This window comes from Dendrobates tinctorius, unplaced genomic scaffold, assembly GCF_039654945.1.
Source record: "Dendrobates tinctorius isolate UK_male_01 unplaced genomic scaffold, ASM3965494v1 ptg000178l, whole genome shotgun sequence".
Lineage (NCBI taxonomy): Eukaryota > Metazoa > Chordata > Amphibia > Anura > Dendrobatidae > Dendrobates > Dendrobates tinctorius.
In genome coordinates, this window is record NW_027361845.1 from 603874 (window position 1) to 629254 (window position 25381).

The following is a 25381-nucleotide window of genomic DNA, read 5'->3' on the forward strand; positions in this document are numbered from 1 at the left end:
TCTTTGAATTTGTAAGAAAATCAGGCTTAGGCCGGTTTCACACTAGCGCATTTTCAGCGCGCGCACGGCCGGGGGTAGCTCCGCCCCCGATCCGGCTCTCTGCCCGGCGTGCCCGCCCCTTCCTTGTAGCGCCGCCTCCTAGCGGACAGCGGCTCCTGCGATCGGCGCACCCTATCTTTAGCATAGGGTGCGCCGATCGTGCGCAGGCCGTGCGCTAGTTGCGCTTTGACCTGCGCTGCGCACTTTTGACGGTGCGCCGTGCGCGCCAAAATCAAACTTTTCGGATTTTGGCGCGCACGGCGCACCGTCAAAAGTGCGCAGCGCAGGTCAAAGCGCAACTAGCGCACGGCCTGCGCACGATCGGCGCACCCTATGCTAAAGATAGGGTGTGCCGATCGCAGGCGCCGCTGTCCGCTAGGAGGCGGCGCTACAAGGAAGGGGCGGGCACGCCGGGCAGAGAGCCGGCTCGGGGGCGGAGCTACCCCCGGCCGTGCGTGCGCATAAAATGCGCTAATGTGAAACCGGCCTTATTACTAGAATCTAAACTTTAAACTGGAAATCCCTGAATCGGAACGTGAAGATCCTAATTCATCCTTGTTATTACTTTTCTAAACTGTGATTTAAAGTAGCAAATTTCAAGATGGTGTCTGTATATTTCCTCATGCACTTTACAAGTGAATTATGGGAGGAAGCAAGTTTTACAGCTGTCCTCATACACTGACGGTAGTGTGCCTTACTCCTGGTCAGAATGATGCATGTTTAAATTATGTCATGTTCAAGTATCTCTTTCATCTTTTTAAAAATTGATCGATGTTTGGGTTAAGATTGAAAACAGAAACTGCGTATTCTAACTGACAATAGATTATCATGATCTTGTTGCCACCTGTCAGGAAAGTGTTTGAAAAATTGCTTTTTTAATTCTACTGAATAAAATCTTTTCAACAATCTTTGATGAGATATATCATTGGGAACTGAGTTCAAAACAGAAAATTTGTGGCAAGTCAGAAACACCTATTAATTTGTTCATACCATTGTCATCTTTGAATTTGTAAGAAAAAAGGTTTATTACTATATTCTAAATTTTTAAATGGAAATCCCTGAATCTGACAGTGAAGACCTTCATTCATCCTTGTTTATATCTTTTCCAAACTGTGATTATAAGTAGCAAATTTCAAGATGGTGTCCAAATATTTTATCATGCACTTTTCATGTGAAGTATGGGAGCAACAACACATTTCAAATGACCTCGTGGCGCAACGGTAGCGCGTCTGACTCCAGATCAGAAGATTGCGTGTTCAAATCACGTCGAGGTCAATCAGCTCTTAATGTCTTTTTATGTCTTGATTGATGTTTGGGTTATTATTGAAAACAGCAACTGCGTAGTCCAACTTGACAAAAGTTAACTCGACTTTGTTGCTACCAGGCTGCAGTGTTTAAGAAACTGCGTTTTTTAGTTCTACAGATTATAATCGTTTCAAGAGGACTTTGATAAGAATTGTTATTGGGAATTGAGTTCCAAACATTAATAAATGTAATTAATTACCTATTAATTTATTTTTACCATTGCCATCTTTGAATTTTTAAGAAAAGAGGGTTTATTACCAGATTCTTAATTTTTGACTGGAAATCACTGAATCTGATTGTGAAGATCTTAATTCAACTGTAGTGCTTCTGAATCCATATCAGAAAGTTGTGTATTCAAATCACGTCATGGTCAAGCAGCTCTTTCATATTTTTATAGCTTGATCGATGTTTGGGTTAAGATTGAAAACAGAAACTGGGTAATCCAACTGAAAATAGATTAACACAACGTTGTTGACACAGGTCAGAACAGTTTTTAAAAGTGTTTTTTTAATTCTAAAGATTAAAATCTTATCAACAATACTTTGATGAGAAATATTATTGGGAATTGAGTTAAAAACATTAATAAATGTAATAAATGCCAGGAACACCTATCGCTTTGTTCATACCATTGTCATCTTTGAATTTGTAAGAAAATCAGGCTTATTACTAGAATCTAAAATTTAAACTGGAAATCCCTGAATCGGAACGTGAAGATCCTAATTCATCCTTGTTATTACTTTTCTAAACTGTGATTTAAAGTAGCAAATTTCAAGATGGTGTCTGTATATTTCCTCATGCACTTTACAAGTGAATTATGGGAGCAAGCAAGTTTTACAGCTGTCCTCATACACTGACGGTAGTGCGCCTTACTCCTGGTCAGAATGATGCATGTTTAAATGATGTCATGTTCAAGTATCTCTTTCATCTTTTTAAAAGTTGATTGATGTTTGGGTTAAGATTGAAAACAGAAACTGCGTATTCTAACTGACAATAGATTATCATGATCTTGTTGCCACCTGTCAGGAAAGTGTTTGAAAAATTGCTTTTTTAATTCTACTGAATAAAATCTTTTCAACAATCCTTTGATGAGATATATCATTGGGAACTGAGTTCAAAACAGGAAATTTGTGGCAAGTCAGAAACACCTATTAATTTGTTCATACCATTGTCATCTTTGAATTTGTAAGAAAAAAGGGTTTATTACTATATTCTAAATTTTTAATTGGAAATCCCTGAATCTGAAAGTGAAGACCTTAATTCATCCTTGTTTATATCGTTTCCAAACTGTGATTATAAGTAGCAAATTTCAAGATGGTGTCCATATATTTTATCATGCACTTTTCATGTGAAGTATGGGAGCAACAACACTTTTCAACTGACCTCGTGGCGCAACGTTAGCGTGTCTGACTACAGATCAGAAGGTCAATCACGTCGAGGTCAATCAGCTCTTTATGTCTTTTCATATCTTGATTGATGTTTGGGTTATTATTGAAAACAGTAACTGCATAGTCCAACTTGACAAAAGTTAACTCGACTTTGTTGCTACCAGGCTGCAGTGTTTAAGAAACTGCATTTTTTAGTTCTACAGATTATAATCGTTTCAAGAGGACTTTGATAAGAATTGTTATTGGGAATTGAGTTCCAAACATTAATAAATGTAATTAATGCCATAAGCACCTATTAATTTATTTTTACCATTGCCATCTTTGAATTTGTAAGAAAAGAGGGTTTATTACCAGATTCTTAATTTTTGACTGGAAATCACTGAATCTGATTGTGAAGATCTTAATTCAACTGTAGTGCTTCTGAATCCATATCAGAAAGTTGTGTATTCAAATCACGTCATGGTCAAGCAGCTCTTTCATATTTTTATAGCTTGATCGATGTTTGGGTTAAGATTGAAAACAGAAACTGGGTAATCCAACTGAAAATTGATTAACACAACGTTGTTGACACAGGTCAGAACAGTTTTTAAAAAAGTGTTTTTTTAATTCTATAGATTAAAATCTTATCAACAATACTTTGATGAGAAATATTATTGGGAATTGAGTTAAAAACATTAATAAATGTAATAAATGCCAGGAACACCTATCGCTTTGTTCATACCATTGTCATCTTTGAATTTGTAAGAAAATCAGGCTTAGGCCGGTTTCACACTAGCGCATTTTCAGCGCGCGCACGGCCGGGGGTAGCTCCGCCCCCGATCCGGCTCTCTGCCCGGCGTGCCCGCCCCTTCCTTGTAGCGCCGCCTCCTAGCGGACAGCGGCTCCTGCGATCGGCGCACCCTATCTTTAGCATAGGGTGCGCCGATCGTGCGCAGGCCGTGCGCTAGTTGCGCTTTGACCTGCGCTGCGCACTTTTGACGGTGCGCCGTGCGCGCCAAAATCAAACTTTTCGGATTTTGGCGCGCACGGCGCACCGTCAAAAGTGCGCAGCGCAGGTCAAAGCGCAACTAGCGCACGGCCTGCGCACGATCGGCGCACCCTATGCTAAAGATAGGGTGTGCCGATCGCAGGCGCCGCTGTCCGCTAGGAGGCGGCGCTACAAGGAAGGGGCGGGCACGCCGGGCAGAGAGCCGGCTCGGGGGCGGAGCTACCCCCGGCCGTGCGTGCGCATAAAATGCGCTAATGTGAAACCGGCCTTATTACTAGAATCTAAACTTTAAACTGGAAATCCCTGAATCGGAACGTGAAGATCCTAATTCATCCTTGTTATTACTTTTCTAAACTGTGATTTAAAGTAGCAAATTTCAAGATGGTGTCTGTATATTTCCTCATGCACTTTACAAGTGAATTATGGGAGGAAGCAAGTTTTACAGCTGTCCTCATACACTGACGGTAGTGTGCCTTACTCCTGGTCAGAATGATGCATGTTTAAATTATGTCATGTTCAAGTATCTCTTTCATCTTTTTAAAAATTGATCGATGTTTGGGTTAAGATTGAAAACAGAAACTGCGTATTCTAACTGACAATAGATTATCATGATCTTGTTGCCACCTGTCAGGAAAGTGTTTGAAAAATTGCTTTTTTAATTCTACTGAATAAAATCTTTTCAACAATCTTTGATGAGATATATCATTGGGAACTGAGTTCAAAACAGAAAATTTGTGGCAAGTCAGAAACACCTATTAATTTGTTCATACCATTGTCATCTTTGAATTTGTAAGAAAAAAGGTTTATTACTATATTCTAAATTTTTAAATGGAAATCCCTGAATCTGACAGTGAAGACCTTCATTCATCCTTGTTTATATCTTTTCCAAACTGTGATTATAAGTAGCAAATTTCAAGATGGTGTCCAAATATTTTATCATGCACTTTTCATGTGAAGTATGGGAGCAACAACACATTTCAAATGACCTCGTGGCGCAACGGTAGCGCGTCTGACTCCAGATCAGAAGATTGCGTGTTCAAATCACGTCGAGGTCAATCAGCTCTTAATGTCTTTTTATGTCTTGATTGATGTTTGGGTTATTATTGAAAACAGCAACTGCGTAGTCCAACTTGACAAAAGTTAACTCGACTTTGTTGCTACCAGGCTGCAGTGTTTAAGAAACTGCATTTTTTTAGTTCTACAGATTATAATCGTTTTAAGAGGACTTTGATAAGAATTGTTATTGGGAATTGAGTTCCAAACATTAATAAATGTAATTAATGCCATAAGCTCCTATTAATTTATTTTTACCATTGCCATCTTTGAATTTGTAAGAAAAGAGGGTTTATTACCAGATTCTTAATTTTTGACTGGAAATCACTGAATCTGATTGTGAAGATCTTAATTCAACTGTAGTGCTTCTGAATCCATATCAGAAAGTTGTGTATTCAAATCACGTCATGGTCAAGCAGCTCTTTCATATTTTTATAGCTTGATCGATGTTTGGGTTAAGATTGAAAACAGAAACTGGGTAATCCAACTGAAAATAGATTAACACAACGTTGTTGACACAGGTCAGAACAGTTTTTAAAAGTGTTTTTTTAATTCTAAAGATTAAAATCTTATCAACAATACTTTGATGAGAAATATTATTGGGAATTGAGTTAAAAACATTAATAAATGTAATAAATGCCAGGAACACCTATCGCTTTGTTCATACCATTGTCATCTTTGAATTTGTAAGAAAATCAGGCTTATTACTAGAATCTAAACTGTAAACTGGAAATCCCTGAATCGGAACGTGAAGATCCTAATTCATCCTTGTTATTACTTTTCTAAACTGTGATTTAAAGTAGCAAATTTCAAGATGGTGTCTGTATATTTCCTCATGCACTTTACAAGTGAATTATGGGAGCAAGCAAGTTTTACAGCTGTCCTCATACACTGACGGTAGTGCGCCTTACTCCTGGTCAGAATGATGCATGTTTAAATTATGTCATGTTCAAGTATCTCTTTCATCTTTTTAAAAGTTGATCGATGTTTGGGTTAAGATTGAAAACAGAAACTGCGTATTCTAACTGACAATAGATTATCATGATCTTGTTGCCACCTGTCAGGAAAGTGTTTGAAAAATTGCTTTTTTAATTCTACTGAATAAAATCTTTTCAACAATCCTTTGATGAGATATATCATTGGGAACTGAGTTCAAAACAGGAAATTTGTGGCAAGTCAGAAACACCTATTAATTTGTTCATACCATTGTCATCTTTGAATATGTAAGAAAAAAGGGTTTATTACTACATTCTAAATTTTGAATTGGAAATCCCTGAATCTGAAAGTGAAGACCTTAATTCATCCTTGTTTATATCTTTTCCAAACTGTGATTATAAGTAACAAATTTCAAGATCGTGTCCATATATTTTATCATGCACTTTTCATGTGAAGTATGGGAGCAACAACACTTTTCAAATGACCTCGTGGCGCAACGGTAGAGCGTCTGACTCCAGATCAGAAGGTTGCGTGTTCAAATCATGTCGAGGTCAATCAGCTCTTTATGTCTTTTCATATCTTGATTTATGTTTGGGTTATTATTGAAAACAGCAACTGCGTAGTCCAACTTGACAAAAGTTAACTCGACTTTGTTGCTACCAGGCTGCAGTGTTTAAGAAACTGCATTTTTTAGTTCTACAGATTATAATCGTTTCAAGAGGACTTTGATAAGAATTGTTATTGGGAATTGAGTTCCAAACATTAATAAATGTAATTAATGCCATAAGCACCTATTAATTTATTTTTACCATTGCCATCTTTGAATTTGTAAGAAAAGAGGGTTTATTACCAGATTCTGAATTTTTGACTGGAAATCACTGAATCTGATTGTGAAGATCTTAATTCAACTGTAGTGCTTCTGAATCCATATCAGAAAGTTGTGTATTCAAATCACATCATGGTCAAGCAGCTCTTTCATATTTTTATAGCTTGATCGATGTTTGGGTTAAGATTGAAAACAGAAACTGGGTAATCCAACTGAAAATAGATTAACACAACGTTGTTGACACAGGTCAGAACAGTTTTTAAAAAAGTGTTTTTTCAATTCTATAGATTAAAATCTTATCAACAATACTTTGATGAGAAATATTATTGGGAATTGAGTTAAAAACATTAATAAATGTAATAAATGCCAGGAACACCTATCGCTTTGTTCATACCATTGTCATCTTTGAATTTGTAAGAAAATCAGGCTTATTACTAGAATCTAAACTTTAAACTGGAAATCCCTGAATCGGAACGTGAAGATCCTAATTCATCCTTGTTATTACTTTTCTAAACTGTGATTTAAAGTAGCAAATTTCAAGATGGTGTCTGTATATTTCCTCATGCACTTTACAAGTGAATTATGGGAGCAAGCAAGTTTTACAGCTGTCCTCATACACTGACGGTAGTGCGCCTTACTCCTGGTCAGAATGATGCATGTTTAAATTATGTCATGTTCAAGTATCTCTTTCATCTTTTTAAAAGTTGATCGATGTTTGGGTTAAGATTGAAAACAGAAACTGCGTATTCTAACTGACAATAGATTATCATGATCTTGTTGCCACCTGTCAGGAAAGTGTTTGAAAAATTGCTTTTTTAATTCTACTGAATAAAATCTTTTCAACAATCTTTGATGAGATATATCATTGGGAACTGAGTTCAAAACAGAAAATTTGTGGCAAGTCAGAAACACCTATTAATTTGTTCATACCATTGTCATCTTTGAATTTGTAAGAAAAAAGGGTTTATTACTATATTCTAAATTTTTAATTGGAAATCCCTGAATCTGAAAGTGAAGACCTTAATTCATCCTTGTTTATATCTTTTCCAAACTGTGATTATAAGTAGCAAATTTCAAGATGGTGTCCATATATTTTATCATGCACTTTTCATGTGAAGTATGGGAGCAACAACACTTTTCAAATGACCTCGTGGCGCAACGGTAGTGCGTTTGACTCCAGATCAGAAGGTTGCGTGTTCAAATCACGTCGAGGTCAATCAGCTCATTATGTCTTTTCATATCTTGATTGATGTTTGGGTTATTATTGAAAACAGCAACTGCGTAGTCCAACTTGACAAAAGTTAACTCGACTTTGTTGCTACCAGGCTGCAGTGTTTAAGAAACTGCGTTTTTTAGTTCTACAGATTATAATCGTTTCAAGAGGACTTTGATAAGAATTGTTATTGGGAATTGAGTTCCAAACATTAATAAATGTAATTAATTACCTATTAATTTATTTTTACCATTGCCATCTTTGAATTTGTAAGAAAAGAGGGTTTATTACCAGATTCTTAATTTTTGACTGGAAATCACTGAATCTGATTGTGAAGATCTTAATTCAACTGTAGTGCTTCTGAATCCATATCAGAAAGTTGTGTATTCAAATCACGTCATGGTCAAGCAGCTCTTTCATATTTTTATAGCTTGATCTATGTTTGGGTTAAGATTGAAAACAGAAACTGGGTAATCCAACTGAAAATAGATTAACACAACGTTGTTGACACAGGTCAGAACAGTTTTTAAAAAAGTGTTTTTTTAATTCTATAGATTAAAATCTTATCAACAATACTTTGATGAGAAATATTATTGGGAATTGAGTTAAAAACATTAATAAATGTAATAAATGCCAGGAACACCTATCGCTTTGTTCATACCATTGTCATCTTTGAATTTGTAAGAAAATCAGGCTTATTACTAGAATCTAAACTTTAAACTGGAAATCCCTGAATCGGAAAGTGAAGATCCTAATTCATCCTTGTTATTACTTTTCTAAACTGTGATTTAAAGTAGCAAATTTCAAGATGGTGTCTGTATATTTCCTCATGCACTTTACAAGTGAATTATGGGAGCAAGCAAGTTTTACAGCTGTCCTCATACACTGACGGTAGTGCGCCTTACTCCTGGTCAGAATGATGCATGTTTAAATTATGTCACGTTCAAGTATCTCTTTCATCTTTTTAAAAGTTGATCGATGTTTGGGTTAAGATTGAAAACAGAAACTGCGTATTTTAACTGACTATAGATTATCATGATCTTGTTGCCACCTGTCAGGAAAGTGTTTGAAAAATTGCTTTTTTAATTCTACTGAATAAAATCTTTTCAACAATCCTTTGATGAGATATATCATTGGGAACTGAGTTCAAAACAGAAAATTTGTGGCAAGTCAGAAACACCTATTAATTTGTTCATACCATTGTCATCTTTGAATTTGTAAGAAAAAAGGGTTGATTACTATATTCTAAATTTTTAATTGGAAATCCCTGAATCTGAAAGTGAAGACCTTAATTCATCCTTGTTTATATCTTTTCCAAACTGTGATTATAAGTAGCAAATTTCAAGAAGGTGTCCATATATTTTATCATGCACTTTTCATGTGAAGTATGGGAGCAACAACACTTTTCAACTGACCTTGTGGCGCAACGGTAGTGCGTCTGACGCCACATCAGCAGGTTGCGTGTTCAAATCACGTTGGGGTCAATCCGCTCTTTATGTCTTTTCATATCTTGATTGATGTTTGGGTTATTATTGAAAACAGTAACTGCGCAGTCCAACTGACAAAAGTTAACTCGACTTTGTTGCTACCAGGCTGCAGTGTATAAGAAACTGCATTTTTTAGTTCTACAGATTATAATCGTTTCAAGAGGACTTTGATAAGAATTGTTATTGGGAATTGAGTTCCAAACATTAATAAATGTAATTAATGTCATAAGCACCTATTAATTTATTTTTACCATTGCCATCTTTGAATTTGTAAGAAAAGAGGGTTTATTACCAGATTCTTAATTTTTGACTGGAAATCACTGAATCTGATTGTGAAGATCTTAATTCAACTATAGTGCTTCTGAATCCATATCAGAAAGTTGTGTATTCAAATCACGTCATGGTCAAGCAGCTCTTTCATATTTTTATAGCTTGATCGATGTTTGGGTTAAGATTGAAAACAGAAACTGGGTAATCCAACTGAAAATAGATTAACACAACGTTGTTGACACAGGTCAGAACAGTTTTTAAAAAAGTGTTTTTTTAATTCTATAGATTAAAATCTTATCAACAATACTTTGATGAGAAATATTATTGGGAATTGAGTTAAAAACATTAATAAATGTAATAAATTTATTAATTTATCAGACTGGAAATCACTGAATCTGATTGTGAAGATCTTAATTCAACTGTAGTGCTTCTGAATCCATATCAGAAAGTTGTGTATTCAAATCACGTCATGGTCAAGCAGCTCTTTCATATTTTTATAGCTTGATCGATGTTTGGGTTAAGATTGAAAACAGAAACTGGGTAATCCAACTGAAAATAGATTAACACAACGTAGCAAATTTCAAGATGGTGTCTGTATATTTCCTCATGCACTTTACAAGTGAATTATGGGAGCAAGCAAGTTTTACAGCTGTCCTCATACACTGACGGTAGTGCGCCTTACTCCTGGTCAGAATGATGCATGTTTAAATTATGTCATGTTCAAGTATCTCTTTCATCTTTTTAAAAGTTGATCGATGTTTGGGTTAAGATTGAAAACAGAAACTGCGTATTCTAACTGACAATAGATTATCATGATCTTGTTGCCACCTGTCAGGAAAGTGTTTGAAAAATTGCCTTTTTAATTCTACTGAATAAAATCTTTTCAACAATCTTTGATGAGATATGTCATTGGGAACTGAGTTCAAAACAGAAAATTTGTGGCAAGTCAGAAACACCTATTAATTTGTTCATACCATTGTCATCTTTGAATTTGTAAGAAAAAAGGGTTTATTACTATATTCTAAATTTTTAATTGGAAATCCCTGAATCTGAAAGTGAAGACCTTAATTCATCCTTGTTTTATATCTTTTCCAAACTGTGATTATAAGTAGCAAATTTCAAGATGGTGTCCATATATTTTATCATGCACTTTTCATGTGAAGTATGGGAGCAACAACACTTTTCGAATCCCTTCGTGGCGCAACGGAAGCGCGTCTGACTCCACATCAGAAGGGTGCGTGTTCAAATCACGTCGAGGTCCATCAGCTCTTTATGTCTTTTCATATCTTGATTGATGTTTGGGTTATTATTGAAAACAGCAACTGCGTAGTCCAATTTGACAAAAGTTAACTCGACTTTGTTGCTACCAGGCTGCAGTGTTTAAGAAACTGCATTTTTTAGTTCTACAGATTATAATCGTTTCAAGAGGACTTTAATGAGAATTCTTATTGGGAATTGAGTTCCAAACATTAATAAATGTAATTAATTACCTATTAATTTATTTTTACCATTGCCATCTTTGAATTTGTAAGAAAAGAGGGTTTATTACCAGATTCTTAATTTTTGACTGGAAATCACTGAATCTGATTGTGAAGATCTTAATTCAACTGTAGTGCTTCTGAATCCATATCAGAAAGTTGTGTATTCAAATCACGTCATGGTCAAGCAGCTCTTTCATATTTTTATAGCTTGATCGATGTTTGGGTTAAGATTGAAAACAGAAACTGGGTAATCCAACTGAAAATAGATTAGCACAAGGTTGTTGACACAGGTCTGAACAGTTTTTAAAAAAGTGTTTTTTTAATTCTATAGATTAAAATCTTATCAACAATACTTTGATGAGAAATATTATTGGGAATTGAGTTAAAAACATTAATAAATGTAATAAATGCCAGGAACACCTATCGCTTTGTTCATACCATTGTCATCTTTGAATTTGTAAGAAAATCAGGCTTATTACTAGAATCTAAACTTTAAACTGGAAATCCCTGAATCGGAAAGTGAAGATCCTAATTCATCCTTGTTATTACTTTTCTAAACTGTGTTTTAAAGTAGCAAATTTCAAGATGGTGTCTGTATATTTCCTCATGCACTTTACAAGTGAATTATGGGAGCAAGCAAGTTTTACAGCTGTCCTCATACACTGACGGTAGTGCGCCTTACTCCTGGTCAGAATGATGCATGTTTAAATTATGTCACGTTCAAGTATCTCTTTCATCTTTTTAAAAGTTGATCGATGTTTGGGTTAAGATTGAAAACAGAAACTGCGTATTCTAACTGACAATAGATTATCATGATCTTGTTGCCACCTGTCAGGAAAGTGTTTGAAAAATTGCTTTTTTAATTCTACTGAATAAAATCTTTTCAACAATCTTTGATGAGATATATCATTGGGAACTGAGTTCAAAACAGAAAATTTGTGGCAAGTCAGAAACACCAATTAATTTGTTCATACCATTGTCATCTTTGAATTTGTAAGAAAAAAGGGTTTATTACTATATTCTAAATTTTTAATTGGAAATCCCTGAATCTGAAAGTGAAGACCTTAATTCATCCTTGTTTATATCTTTTCCAAACTGTGATTATAAGTAGCAAATTTCAAAATGTGTTCAAATATTTTATCATGCACTTTTCATGTGAAGTATGGGAGCAACAACACTTTTCAAATGACCTCGTGGCGCAACGGTAGCGCGTCTGACTCCAGATCAGAAGGTTGCGTGTTCAAATCACGTCGAGGTCAATCAGCTCTTTATGTCTTTTCATATCTTGTTTGATGTTTGGGTTATTATTGAAAACAGCAACTGCGTAGTCCAACTTGACAAAAGTTAACTCGACTTTTTTGCTACCAGGCTGCAGTGTTTAAGAAACTGCATTTTTTTAGTTCTACAGATTATAATCGTTTCAAGAGGACTTTGATAAGAATTGTTATTGGGAATTGAGTTCCAAACATTAATAAATGTAATTAATGCCATAAGCACCTATTAATTTATTTTTACCATTGCCATCTTTGAATTTGTAAGAAAAGAGGGTTTATTACCAGATTCTTAATTTTTGACTGGAAATCACTGAATCTGATTGTGAAGATCTTAATTCAACTGTAGTCCTTCTGAATCCATATCAGAAAGTTGTGTATTCAAATCACGTCATGGTCAAGCAGCTCTTTCATATTTTTATAGCTTGATCGATGTTTGGGTTAAGATTGAAAACAGAAACTGGGTAATCCAACTGAAAATAGATTAACACAACGTTGTTGACACAGGTCAGAACAGTTTTTAAAAAAGTGTTTTTTTAATTCTATAGATTAAAATTTTATCAACAATTTTTTGATGAGAAATATTATTGGGAATTGAGTTAAAAACATTAATAAATGTAATAAATGCCAGGAACACCTATCGCTTTGTTCATACCATTGTCATCTTTGAATTTGTAAGAAAATCAGGCTTATTACTAGAATCTAAACTTTAATCTGGAAATCCCTGAATCGGAACGTGAAGATCCTAATTCATCCTTGTTATTACTTTTCTAAACTGTGATTTAAAGTAGCAAATTTCAAGATGGTGTCTGTATATTTCCTCATGCACTTTACAAGTGAATTATGGGAGCAAGCAAGTTTTACAGCTGTCCTCATACACTGACGGTAGTGCGCCTTACTCCTGGTCAGAATGATGCATGTTTAAATTATGTCATGTTCAAGTATCTCTTTCATCTTTTTAAAAGTTGATCGATGTTTGGGTTAAGATTGAAAACAGAAACTGCGTATTCTAACTGACAATAGATTATCATGATCTTGTTGCCACCTGTCAGGAAAGTGTTTGAAAAATTGCTTTTTTAATTCTACTGAATAAAATCTTTTCAACAATCCTTTGATGAGATATATCATTGGGAACTGAGTTCAAAACAGAAAATTTGTGGCAAGTCAGAAACACCTATTAATTTGTTCATACCATTGTCATCTTTGAATATGTAAGAAAAAAGGGTTTATTACTACATTCTAAATTTTGAATTGGAAATCCCTGAATCTGAAAGTGAAGACCTTAATTCATCCTTGTTTATATCTTTTCCAAACTGTGATTATAAGTAACAAATTTCAAGATCGTGTCCATATATTTTATCATGCACTTTTCATGTGAAGTATGGGAGCAACAACACTTTTCAACTGACCTCGTGGCGCAATGGTAGCGCGTCTGACGCCAAATCAGAAGGGTGCATGTTCAAATCACGTCGGGGTCAATCAGCTCTTTATGTCTTTTCATATCTTGATTGATGTTTGGGTTATTATTGAGAACAGTAACTGCGTAGTCCAACTTGACAATAGTTAACTCGACTTTGTTGCTACCAGGCTGCAGTGTTTAAGAAACTGCATTTTTTAGTTCTACAGATTATAATCATTTCAAGAGGACTTTGATAAGAATTGTTATTGGGAATTGAGTTCCAAACATTAATAAATGTAATTAATGCCATAAGCACCTATTAATTTATTTTTACCATTGCCATCTTTGAATTTGTAAGAAAAGAGGGTTTATTACCAGATTCTTAATTTTTGACTGGAAATCACTGAATCTGATTGTGAAGATCTTAATTCAACTGTAGTGCTTCTGAATCCATATCAGAAAGTTGTGTATTCAAATCACGTCATGGTCAAGCAGCTCTTTCATATTTTTATAGCTTGATCGATGTTTGGGTTAAGATTGAAAACAGAAACTGGGTAATCCAACTGAAAATAGATTAACACAACGTTGTTGACACAGGTCAGAACAGTTTTTAAAAAAGTGTTTTTTTAATTCTATAGATTAAAATCTTATCAACAATACTTTGATGAGAAATATTATTGGGAATTGAGTTAAAAACATTAATAAATGTAATAAATGCCAGGAACACCTATCGCTTTGTTCATACCATTGTCATCTTTGAATTTGTAAGAAAATCAGGCTTATTACTAGAATCTAAACTTTAAACTGGAAATCCCTGAATCGGAACGTGAAGATCCTAATTCATCCTTGTTATTACTTTTCTAAACTGTGATTTAAAGTAGCAAATTTCAAGATGGTGTCTGTATATTTCCTCATGCACTTTACAAGTGAATTATGGGAGCAAGCAAGTTTTACAGCTGTCCTCATACACTGACGGTAGTGCGCCTTACTCCTGGTCAGAATGATGCATGTTTAAATTATGTCATGTTCAAGTATCTCTTTCATCTTTTTAAAAGTTGATCGATGTTTGGGTTAAGATTGAAAACAGAAACTGCGTATTCTAACTGACAATAGATTATCATGATCTTGTTGCCACCTGTCAGGAAAGTGTTTGAAAAATTGCTTTTTTAATTCTACTGAATAAAATCTTTTCAACAATCCTTTGATGAGAAATATCATTGGGAACTGAGTTCAAAACAGAAAATTTGTGGCAAGTCAGAAACACCTATTAATTTGTTCATACCATTGTCATCTTTGAATTTGTAAGAAAAAAGGGTTTATTACTATATTCTAAATTTTTAATTGGAAATCCCTGAATCTGAAAGTGAAGACCTTAATTCATCCTTGTTTATATCTTTTCCAAACTGTGATTATAAGTAGCAAATTTCAAGATGGTGTCCATATATTTTATCATGCACTTTTCATGTGAAGTATGGGAGCAACAACACTTCTCAAATGACCTCGTGGCGCAACGGTAGCGCGTCTGACTCCACATCAGCAGGTTGCGTGTTCAAATCATGTCGGGGTCTATCAGCTCTTTATGTCTTTTCATATCTTGATTGATGTTTGGGTTATTATTGAAAACAGTAACTGCGTAGTCCAACTGACAAAAGTTAACTCGACTTTGTTGCTACCAGGCTGCAGTGTTTAAGAAACTGCATTTTTTAGTTCTACAGATTATAATCGTTTCAAGAGGACTTTGATAAGAATTGTTATTGGGAATTGAGTTCCAAACATTAATAAATGTAATTAATGCCATAAGCACCTATTAATTTATTTTTACCATTGCCATCTTTGAATTTGTAAGAAAAGAGGGTTTATTACCAGATTCTTAATTTTTGACTGTAAATCACTGAATCTGATTGTGAAGATCTTAATTCAACTGTAGTGCTTCTGAATCCATATCAGAAAGTTGTGTATTCAAATCACGTCATGGTCAAGCAGCTCTTTCATATTTTTATAGCTTGATCGATGTTTGGGTTAAGATTGAAAACAGAAACTGGGTAATCCAACTGAAAATAGATTAACACAACGTTGTTGACACAGGTCAGAACAGTTTTTAAAAAAGTGTTTTTTTAATTCTATACATTAAAATCTTATCAACAATACTTTGATGAGAAATATTATTGGGAATTGAGTTAAAAACATTAATAAATGTAATAAATGCCAGGAACACCAATCGCTTTGTTCATACCATTGTCATCTTTGAATTTGTAAGAAAATCAGGCTTATTACTAGAATCTAAACTTTAAACTGGAAATCCCTGAATCGGAACGTGAAGATCCTAATTCATCCTTGTTATTACTTTTCTAAACTGTGATTTAAAGTAGCAAATTTCAAGATGGTGTCTGTATATTTCCTCATGCACTTTACAAGTGAATTATGGGAGCAAGCAAGTTTTACAGCTGTCCTCATACACTGACGGTAGTGCGCCTTACTCCTGGTCAGAATGATGCATGTTTAAATTATGTCATGTTCAAGTATCTCTTTCATCTTTTTAAAAGTTGATCGATGTTTGGGTTAAGATTGAAAACAGAAACTGCGTATTCTAACTGACAATAGATTATCATGATCTTGTTGCCACCTGTCAGGAAAGTGTTTGAAAAATTGCTTTATTAATTCTACTGAATAAAATCTTTTCAACAATCTTTGATGAGATATATCATTGGGAACTGAGTTCAAAACAGAAAATTTGTGGCAAGTCAGAAACACCTATTAATTTGTTCATACCATTGTCATCTTTGAATTTGTAAGAAAAAAGGGTTTATTACTATATTCTAAATTTTTAATTGGAAATCCCTGAATCTGAAAGTGAAGACCTTAATTCATCCTTGTTTATATCTTTTCCAAACTGTGATTATAAGTAACAAATTTCAAGATGTGTCCAAATATTTTATCGTGCACTTTTCATGTGAAGTATGGGAGCAACAACACTTTTCAAATGACCTCGTGGCGCAACGGTAGCGCGTCTGACTCCAGATCAGAAGGTTGCGTGTTCAAATCACGTCGAGGTCAATCAGCTCTTTATGTCTTTTCATATCTTGATTTATGTTTGGGTTATTATTGAAAACAGCAACTGAGTAGTCCAACTTGACAAAAGTTAACTCGACTTTGTTGCTACCAGGCTGCAGTGTTTAAGAAACTGCATTTTTTTAGTTCTACAGATTATAATCATTTCAAGAGGACTTTGATAAGAATTGTTATTGGGAATTGAGTTCCAAACATTAATAAATGTAATTAATGCCATAAGCACCTATTAATTTATTTTTACCATTGCCATCTTTGAATTTGTAAGAAAAGAGGGTTTATTACCAGATTCTTAATTTTTGACTGGAAATCACTGAATCTGATTGTGAAGATCTTAATTGAACTGTAGTGCTTCTGAATCCATATCAGAAAGTTGTGTATTCAAATCACGTCATGGTCAAGCAGCTCTTTCATATTTTTATAGCTTGATCGATGTTTGGGTTAAGATTGAAAACAGAAACTGGGTAATCCAACTGAAAATAGATTAACACAACGTTGTTGACACAGGTCAGAACAGTTTTTAAAAAAGTGTTTTTTTAATTCTATAGATTAAAATTTTATCAACAATACTTTGATGAGAAATATTATTGGGAATTGAGTTAAAAACATTAATAAATGTAATAAATGCCAGGAACACCTATCGCTTTGTTCATACCATTGTCATCTTTGAATTTGTAAGAAAATCAGGCTTATTACTAGAATCTAAACTTTAAACTGGAAATCCCTGAATCGGAACGTGAAGATCCTAATTCATCCTTGTTATTACTTTTCTAAACTGTGAATTAAAGTAGCAAATTTCAAGATTGTGTCTGTATATTTCCTCATGCACTTTACAAGTGAATTATGGGAGCAAGCAAGTTTTACAGCTGTCCTCATACACTGACGGTAGTGCGCCTTACTCCTGGTCAGAATGATGCATGTTTAAATTATGTCATGTTCAAGTATCTCTTTCATCTTTTTAAAAGTTGATCGATGTTTGGGTTAAGATTGAAAACAGAAACTGCGTATTCTAACTGACAATAGATTATCATGATCTTGTTGCCACCTGTCAGGAAAGTGTTTGAAAAATTGCTTTTTTAATTCTACTGAATAAAATCTTTTCAACAATCCTTTGATGAGATATATCATTGGGAACTGAGTTCAAAACAGAAAATTTGTGGCAAGTCAGAAACACCTATTAATTTGTTCATACCATTGTCATCTTTGAATATGTAAGAAAAAAGGGTTTATTACTACATTCTAAATTTTGAATTGGAAATCCCTGAATCTGAAAGTGAAGACCTTAATTCATCCTTGTTTATATCTTTTCCAAACTGTGATTATAAGTAACAAATTTCAAGATCGTGTCCATATATTTTATCATGCACTTTTCATGTGAAGTATGGGAGCAACAACACTTTACAACTGACCTCGTGGCGCAATGGTAGCGCGTCTGACGCCATATCAGAAGGGTGCGTGTTCAATTCACGTTGGGGTCAATCAGCTCTTTATGTCTTTTCATATCTTGATTGATGTTTGGGTTATTATTGAGAACAGTAACTGCGTAGTCCAACTTGACAATAGTTAACTCGACTTTGTTGCTACCAGGCTGCAGTGTTTAAGAAACTGCATTTTTTAGTTCTACAGATTATAATCGTTTCAAGAGGACTTTGATAAGAATTGTTATTGGGAATTGAGTTCCAAACATTAATAAATGTAATTAATGCCATAAGCACCTATTAATTTATTTTTACCATTGCCATCTTTGAATTTGTAAGAAAAGAGGGTTTATTACCAGATTCTTAATTTTTGACTGGAAATCACTGAATCTGATTGTGAAGATCTTAATTCAACTGTATTGCTTCTGAATCCATATCAGAAAGTTGTGTATTCAAATCACGTCATGGTCAAGCAGCTCTTTCATATTTTTATAGCTTGATCGATGTTTGGGTTAAGATTGAAAACAGAAACTGGGTAATCCAACTGAAAATAGATTAACACAACGTTGTTGACACAGGTCAGAACAGTTTTTAAAAAAGTGTTTTTTTAATTCTATAGATTAAAATCTTATCAACAATACTTTGATGAGAAATATTATTGGGAATTGAGTTAAAAACATTAATAAATGTAATAAATGCCAGGAACACCTATCGCTTTGTTCATACCATTGTCATCTTTGAATTTGTAAGAAAATCAGGCTTATTACTAGAATCTAAACTTTAAACTGGAAATCCCTGAATCGGAACGTGAAGATCCTATTTCATCCTTGTTATTACTTTTCTAAACTGTGATTTAAAGTAGCAAATTTCAAGATGGTGTCTGTATATTTCCTCATGCACTTTACAAGTGAATTATGGGAGCAAGCAAGTTTTACAGCTGTCCTCATACACTGACGGTAGTGCGCCTTACTCCTGGTCAGAATGATGCATGTTTAAATTATGTCATGTTCAAGTATCTTTTTCATCTTTTTAAAAGTTGATCGATGTTTGGGTTAAGATTGAAAACAGAAACTGCGTATTCTAACTGACAATAGATTATCATGATCTTGTTGCCACCTGTCAGGAAAGTGTTTGAAAAATTGCTTTTTTAATTCTACTGAATAAAATCTTTTCAACAATCTTTGATGAGATCTATCATTGGGAACTGAGTTCAAAACAGAAAATTTGTGGCAAGTCAGAAACACCTATTAATTTGTTCATACCATTGTCATCTTTGAATTTGTAAGAAAAAAGGGTTTATTACTATATTCTAAATTTTTAATTGGAAATCCCTGAATCTGAAAGTGAAGACCTTAATTCATCCTTGTTTATATCTTTTCCAAACTGTGATTATAAGTAGCAAATTTCAAGATGTGTCCAAATATTTTATCGTGCACTTTTCATGTGAAGTATGGGAGCAACAACACTTTTCAAATGACCTCGTGGCGCAACGGTAGCGCGTCTGACTCCAGATCAGAAGGTTGCGTGTTCAAATCACGTCGAGGTCAATCAGCTCTTTATGTCTTTTCATATCTTGATTTATGTTTGGGTTATTATTGAAAACAGCAACTGAGTAGTCCAACTTGACAAAAGTTAACTCGACTTTGTTGCTACCAGGCTGCAGTGTTTAAGAAACTGCATTTTTTTAGTTCTACAGATTATAATCGTTTCAAGAGGACTTTGATAAGAATTGTTATTGGGAATTGAGTTCCAAACATTAATAAATGTAATTAATGCCATAAGCACCTATTAATTTATTTTTACCATTGCCATCTTTGAATTTGTAAGAAAAGAGGGTTTATTACCAGATTCTTAATTTTTGACTGGAAATCACTGAATCTGATTGTGAAGATCTTAATTGAACTGTAGTGCTTCTGAATCCATATCAGAAAGTTGTGTATTCAAATCACGTCATGGTCAAGCAGCTCTTTCATATTTTTATAGCTTGATCGATGTTTGGGTTAAGATTGAAAACAGAAACTGGGTAATCCAACTGAAAATAGATTAACACAACGTTGTTGACACAGGTCAGAACAGTTTTTAAAAAAGTGTTTTTTTAATTCTATAGATTAAAATTTTATCAACAATACTTTGATGAGAAATATTATTGGGAATTGAGTTAAAAACATTAATAAATGTAATAAATGCCAGGAACACCTATCGCTTTGTTCATACCATTGTCATCTTTGAATTTGTAAGAAAATCAGGCTTATTACTAGAATCTAAACTTTAAACTGGAAATCCCTGAATCGGAACGTGAAGATCCTAATTCATCCTTGTTATTACTTTTCTAAACTGTGAATTAAAGTAGCAAATTTCAAGATTGTGTCTGTATATTTCCTCATGCACTTTACAAGTGAATTATGGGAGCAAGCAAGTTTTACAGCTGTCCTCATACACTGACGGTAGTGCGCCTTACTCCTGGTCAGAATGATGCATGTTTAAATTATGTCATGTTCAAGTATCTCTTTCATCTTTTTAAAAGTTGATCGATGTTTGGGTTAAGATTGAAAACAGAAACTGCGTATTCTAACTGACAATAGATTATCATGATCTTGTTGCCACCTGTCAGGAAAGTGTTTGAAAAATTGCTTTTTTAATTCTACTGAATAAAATCTTTTCAACAATCCTTTGATGAGATATATCATTGGGAACTGAGTTCAAAACAGAAAATTTGTGGCAAGTCAGAAACACCTATTAATTTGTTCATACCATTGTCATCTTTGAATATGTAAGAAAAAAGGGTTTATTACTACATTCTAAATTTTGAATTGGAAATCCCTGAATCTGAAAGTGAAGACCTTAATTCATCCTTGTTTATATCTTTTCCAAACTGTGATTATAAGTAACAAATTTCAAGATCGTGTCCATATATTTTATCATGCACTTTTCATGTGAAGTATGGGAGCAGCAACACTTTACAACTGACCTCGTGGCGCAATGGTAGCGCGTCTGACGCCATATCAGAAGGGTGCGTGTTCAATTCACGTTGGGGTCAATCAGCTCTTTATGTCTTTTCATATCTTGATTGATGTTTGGGTTATTATTGAGAACAGTAACTGCGTAGTCCAACTTGACAATAGTTAACTCGACTTTGTTGCTACCAGGCTGCAGTGTTTAAGAAACTGCATTTTTTAGTTCTACAGATTATAATCGTTTCAAGAGGACTTTGATAAGAATTGTTATTGGGAATTGAGTTCCAAACATTAATAAATGTAATTAATGCCATAAGCACCTATTAATTTATTTTTACCATTGCCATCTTTGAATTTGTAAGAAAAGAGGGTTTATTACCAGATTCTTAATTTTTGACTGGAAATCACTGAATCTGATTGTGAAGATCTTAATTCAACTGTAGTGCTTCTGAATCCATATCAGAAAGTTGTGTATTCAAATCACGTCATGGTCAAGCAGCTCTTTCATATTTTTATAGCTTGATCGATGTGGGTTAAGATTGAAAACAGAAACTGGGTAATCCAACTGAAAATAGATTAACACAACGTTGTTGACACAGGTCAGAACAGTTTTTAAAAAAGTGTTTTTTTAATTCTATAGATTAAAATCTTATCAACAATACTTTGATGAGAAATATTATTGGGAATTGAGTTAAAAACATTAATAAATGTAATAAATGCCAGGAACACCTATCGCTTTGTTCATACCATTGTCATCTTTGAATTTGTAAGAAAATCAGGCTTATTACTAGAATCTAAACTTTAAACTGGAAATCCCTGAATCGGAACGTGAAGATCCTATTTCATCCTTGTTATTACTTTTCTAAACTGTGATTTAAAGTAGCAAATTTCAAGATGGTGTCTGTATATTTCCTCATGCACTTTACAAGTGAATTATGGGAGCAAGCAAGTTTTACAGCTGTCCTCATACACTGACGGTAGTGCGCCTTACTCCTGGTCAGAATGATGCATGTTTAAATTATGTCATGTTCAAGTATCTCTTTCATCTTTTTAAAAGTTGATCGATGTTTGGGTTAAGATTGAAAACAGAAACTGCGTATTCTAACTGACAATAGATTATCATGATCTTGTTGCCACCTGTCAGGAAAGTGTTTGAAAAATTGCTTTTTTAATTCTACTGAATAAAATCTTTTCAACAATCCTTTGATGAGATATATCATTGGGAACTGAGTTCAAAACAGAAAATTTGTGGAAAGTCAGAAACACCTATTAATTTGTTCATACCATTGTCATCTTTGAATATGTAAGAAAAAAGGGTTTATTACTACATTCTAAATTTTGAATTGGAAATCCCTGAATCTGAAAGTGAAGACCTTAATTCATCCTTGTTTATATCTTTTCCAAACTGTGATTATAAGTAACAAATTTCAAGATCGTGTCCATATATTTTATCATGCACTTTTCATGTGAAGTATGGGAGCAACAAAACTTTTCAACTGACCTCGTGGCGCAATGGTAGCGCATCTGACTCCATATCAGAAGGGTGCGTGTTCAAATCACGTCGGAGTCAATCAGCTCTTTATGTCTTTTCATATCTTGATTGATGTTTGGGTTATTATTGAGAACAGTAACTGTGTAGTCCAACTTGACAATAGTTAACTCGACTTTGTTGCTACCAGGCTGCAGTGGTTAAGACACTGCATTTTTTAGTTCTACAGATTATAATCGTTTCAAGAGGACTTTGATAAGAATTGTTATTGGGAATTGAGTTCCAAACATTAATAAATGTAATTAATGCCATAAGCACCTATTAATTTATTTTTACCATTGCCATCTTTGAATTTGTAAGAAAAGAGGGTTTATTACCAGATTCTTAATTTTTGACTGGAAATCACTGAATCTGATTGTGAAGATCTTAATTCAACTGTAGTGCTTCTGAATCCATATCAGAAAGTTGTGTATTCAAATCACGTGATGGTCAAACAGCTCTTTCATATTTTTATAGCTTGATCGATGTTTGGGTTAAGATTGAAAAAAGAAACTGGGTAATCCAACTGAAAATAGATATAGATTAACACAACGTTGTTGACACAGGTCAGAACAGTTTTTAAAAAAGTGTTTTTTTAATTCTATAGATTAAAATCTTATCAACAATGCTTTAATGAGAAATATTATTGGGAATTGAGTTAAAAACATTAATAAATGTAATAAATGCCAGGAACACCTATCGCTTTGTTCATACCATTGTCATCTTTGAATTTGTAAGAAAATCAGGCTTATTACTAGAATCTAAACTTTAAACTGGAAATCCCTGAATCGGAACGTGAAGATCCTAATTCATCCTTGTTATTACTTTTCTAAACTGTGATTTAAAGTAGCAAATTTCAAGATGGTGTCTGTATATTTCCTCATGCACTTTACAAGTGAATTATGGGAGCAAGCAAGTTTTACAGCTGTCCTCATACACTGACGGTAGTGCGCCTTACTCCTGGTCAGAATGATGCATGTTTAAATTATGTCACGTTCAAGTATCTCTTTCATCTTTTTAAAAGTTGATCGATGTTTGGGTTAAGATTGAAAACAGAAACTGCGTATTCTAACTGACAATAGATTATCATGATCTTGTTGCCACCTGTCAGGAAAGTGTTTGAAAACTTGCTTTTTTAATTCTACCGAATAATATCTTTTCAACAATCCTTTGATGAGATATATCATTGGGAACTGAGTTCAAAACAGAAAATTTGTGGCAAGTCAGAAACACCTATTAATTTGTTCATACCATTGTCATCTTTGAATTTGTAAGAAAAAAGGGTTTATTACTATATTCTAAATTTTTAATTGGAAATCCCTGAATCTGAAAGTGAAGACCTTAATTCATCCTTGTTTATATCTTTTCCAAACTGTGATTATAAGTAGCAAATTTCAAGATGGTGTCCATATATTTTATCATGCACTTTTCATGTGAAGTATGGGAGCAACAACACTGTTGCCACCTGTCAGGAAAGTGTTTGAAAAATTGCTTTTTTAATTCTACTGAATAAAATCTTTTCAACAATCCTTTGATGAGATATATCATTGGGAACTGAGTTCAAAACAGAAAATTTGTGGCAAGTCAGAAACACCTATTAATTTGTTCATACCATTGTCATCTTTGAATTTGTAAGAAAAAAGGGTTGATTACTATATTCTAAATTTTAATTGGAAATCCCTGAATCTGAAAGTGAAGACCTTAATTCATCCTTGTTTATATCTTTTCCAAACTGTGATTATAAGTAGCAAATTTCAAGATGGTGTACATATATTTTATCACGCACTTTTCATGTGAAGTATGGGAGCAACAACACTTTTCAACTGACCTTGTGGAGCAACGGTAGTGCGTCTGACTCCACATCAGCAGGTTGCTAGTTCAAATCACGTCGGGGTCAATCAGCTCTTTATGTCTTTTCATATCTTGATTGATGTTTGGGTTATTATTGAAAACAGTAACTGCGTAGTCCAACTGACAAAAGTTAACTCGACTTTGTTGCTACCAGGCTGCAGTGTTTAAGAAACTGCATTTTTTAGTTCTACAGATTATAATCGTTTCAAGAGGACTTTGATAAGAATTGTTATTGGGAATTGAGTTCCAAACATTAATAAATGTAATTAATGCCATAAGCACCTATTAATTTATTTTTACCATTGCCATCTTTGAATTTGTAAGAAAAGAGGGTTTATTACCAGATTCTTAATTTTTGAATGGAAATCACTGAATCTGATTGTGAAGATCTTAATTCAACTGTAGTGCTTCTGAATCCATATCAGAAAGTTGTGTATTCAAATCACGTGATGGTCAAACAGCTCTTTCATATTTTTATAGCTTGATTGATGTTTGGGTTAAGATTGAAAACAGAAACTGGGTAATCCAACTGAAAATAGATTAACACAACGTTGTTGACACAGGTCAGAACAGTTTTTAAAAAAGTGTTTTTTTAATTCTATAGATTAAAATCTTATCAACAATACTTTGATGAGAAATATTATTGGGAATTGAGTTAAAAACATTAATAAATGTAATAAATGCCAGGAACACCTATCGCTTTGTTCATACCATTGTCATCTTTGAATTTGTAAGAAAATCAGGCTTATTACTAGAATCTAAACTTTAAACTGGAAATCCCTGAATCGGAACGTGAAGATCCTAATTCATCCTTGTTATTACTTTTCTAAACTGTGATTTAAAGTAGCAAATTTCAAGATGGTGTCTGTATATTTCCTCATGCACTTTACAAGTGAATTATGGGAGCAAGC

The 25381-nt window shown here is 34.0% G+C and overlaps 11 non-coding genes across 11 annotated transcripts; all 11 read left to right on the plus strand.

Annotated features, from left to right (window-relative positions):
* The first annotated feature begins 1242 nt into the window (after positions 1–1242).
* Positions 1243–1314, plus strand: TRNAW-CCA (transfer RNA tryptophan (anticodon CCA)). The gene has a single exon. It is a non-coding gene; the product is annotated as a tRNA-Trp (tRNA).
* A 3386-nt stretch (positions 1315–4700) lies between these two features.
* TRNAW-CCA (transfer RNA tryptophan (anticodon CCA)) lies at positions 4701–4772 on the plus strand. The gene has a single exon. It is a non-coding gene; the product is annotated as a tRNA-Trp (tRNA).
* Positions 4773–6188: 1416 nt separating this feature from the next.
* On the plus strand, positions 6189–6260 carry TRNAW-CCA (transfer RNA tryptophan (anticodon CCA)). The gene has a single exon. It is a non-coding gene; the product is annotated as a tRNA-Trp (tRNA).
* A 1416-nt stretch (positions 6261–7676) lies between these two features.
* TRNAW-CCA (transfer RNA tryptophan (anticodon CCA)) lies at positions 7677–7748 on the plus strand. Its single transcript has one exon. It is a non-coding gene; the product is annotated as a tRNA-Trp (tRNA).
* A 4422-nt stretch (positions 7749–12170) lies between these two features.
* TRNAW-CCA (transfer RNA tryptophan (anticodon CCA)) lies at positions 12171–12242 on the plus strand. Its single transcript has one exon. It is a non-coding gene; the product is annotated as a tRNA-Trp (tRNA).
* Positions 12243–13660: 1418 nt separating this feature from the next.
* Positions 13661–13732, plus strand: TRNAW-CCA (transfer RNA tryptophan (anticodon CCA)). The gene has a single exon. It is a non-coding gene; the product is annotated as a tRNA-Trp (tRNA).
* Positions 13733–16635: 2903 nt separating this feature from the next.
* On the plus strand, positions 16636–16707 carry TRNAW-CCA (transfer RNA tryptophan (anticodon CCA)). Its single transcript has one exon. It is a non-coding gene; the product is annotated as a tRNA-Trp (tRNA).
* Positions 16708–18125: 1418 nt separating this feature from the next.
* TRNAW-CCA (transfer RNA tryptophan (anticodon CCA)) lies at positions 18126–18197 on the plus strand. Its single transcript has one exon. It is a non-coding gene; the product is annotated as a tRNA-Trp (tRNA).
* A 1415-nt stretch (positions 18198–19612) lies between these two features.
* On the plus strand, positions 19613–19684 carry TRNAW-CCA (transfer RNA tryptophan (anticodon CCA)). Its single transcript has one exon. It is a non-coding gene; the product is annotated as a tRNA-Trp (tRNA).
* A 1418-nt stretch (positions 19685–21102) lies between these two features.
* On the plus strand, positions 21103–21174 carry TRNAW-CCA (transfer RNA tryptophan (anticodon CCA)). Its single transcript has one exon. It is a non-coding gene; the product is annotated as a tRNA-Trp (tRNA).
* A 1415-nt stretch (positions 21175–22589) lies between these two features.
* TRNAW-CCA (transfer RNA tryptophan (anticodon CCA)) lies at positions 22590–22661 on the plus strand. The gene has a single exon. It is a non-coding gene; the product is annotated as a tRNA-Trp (tRNA).
* The last annotated feature ends 2720 nt before the right edge of the window (positions 22662–25381 follow it).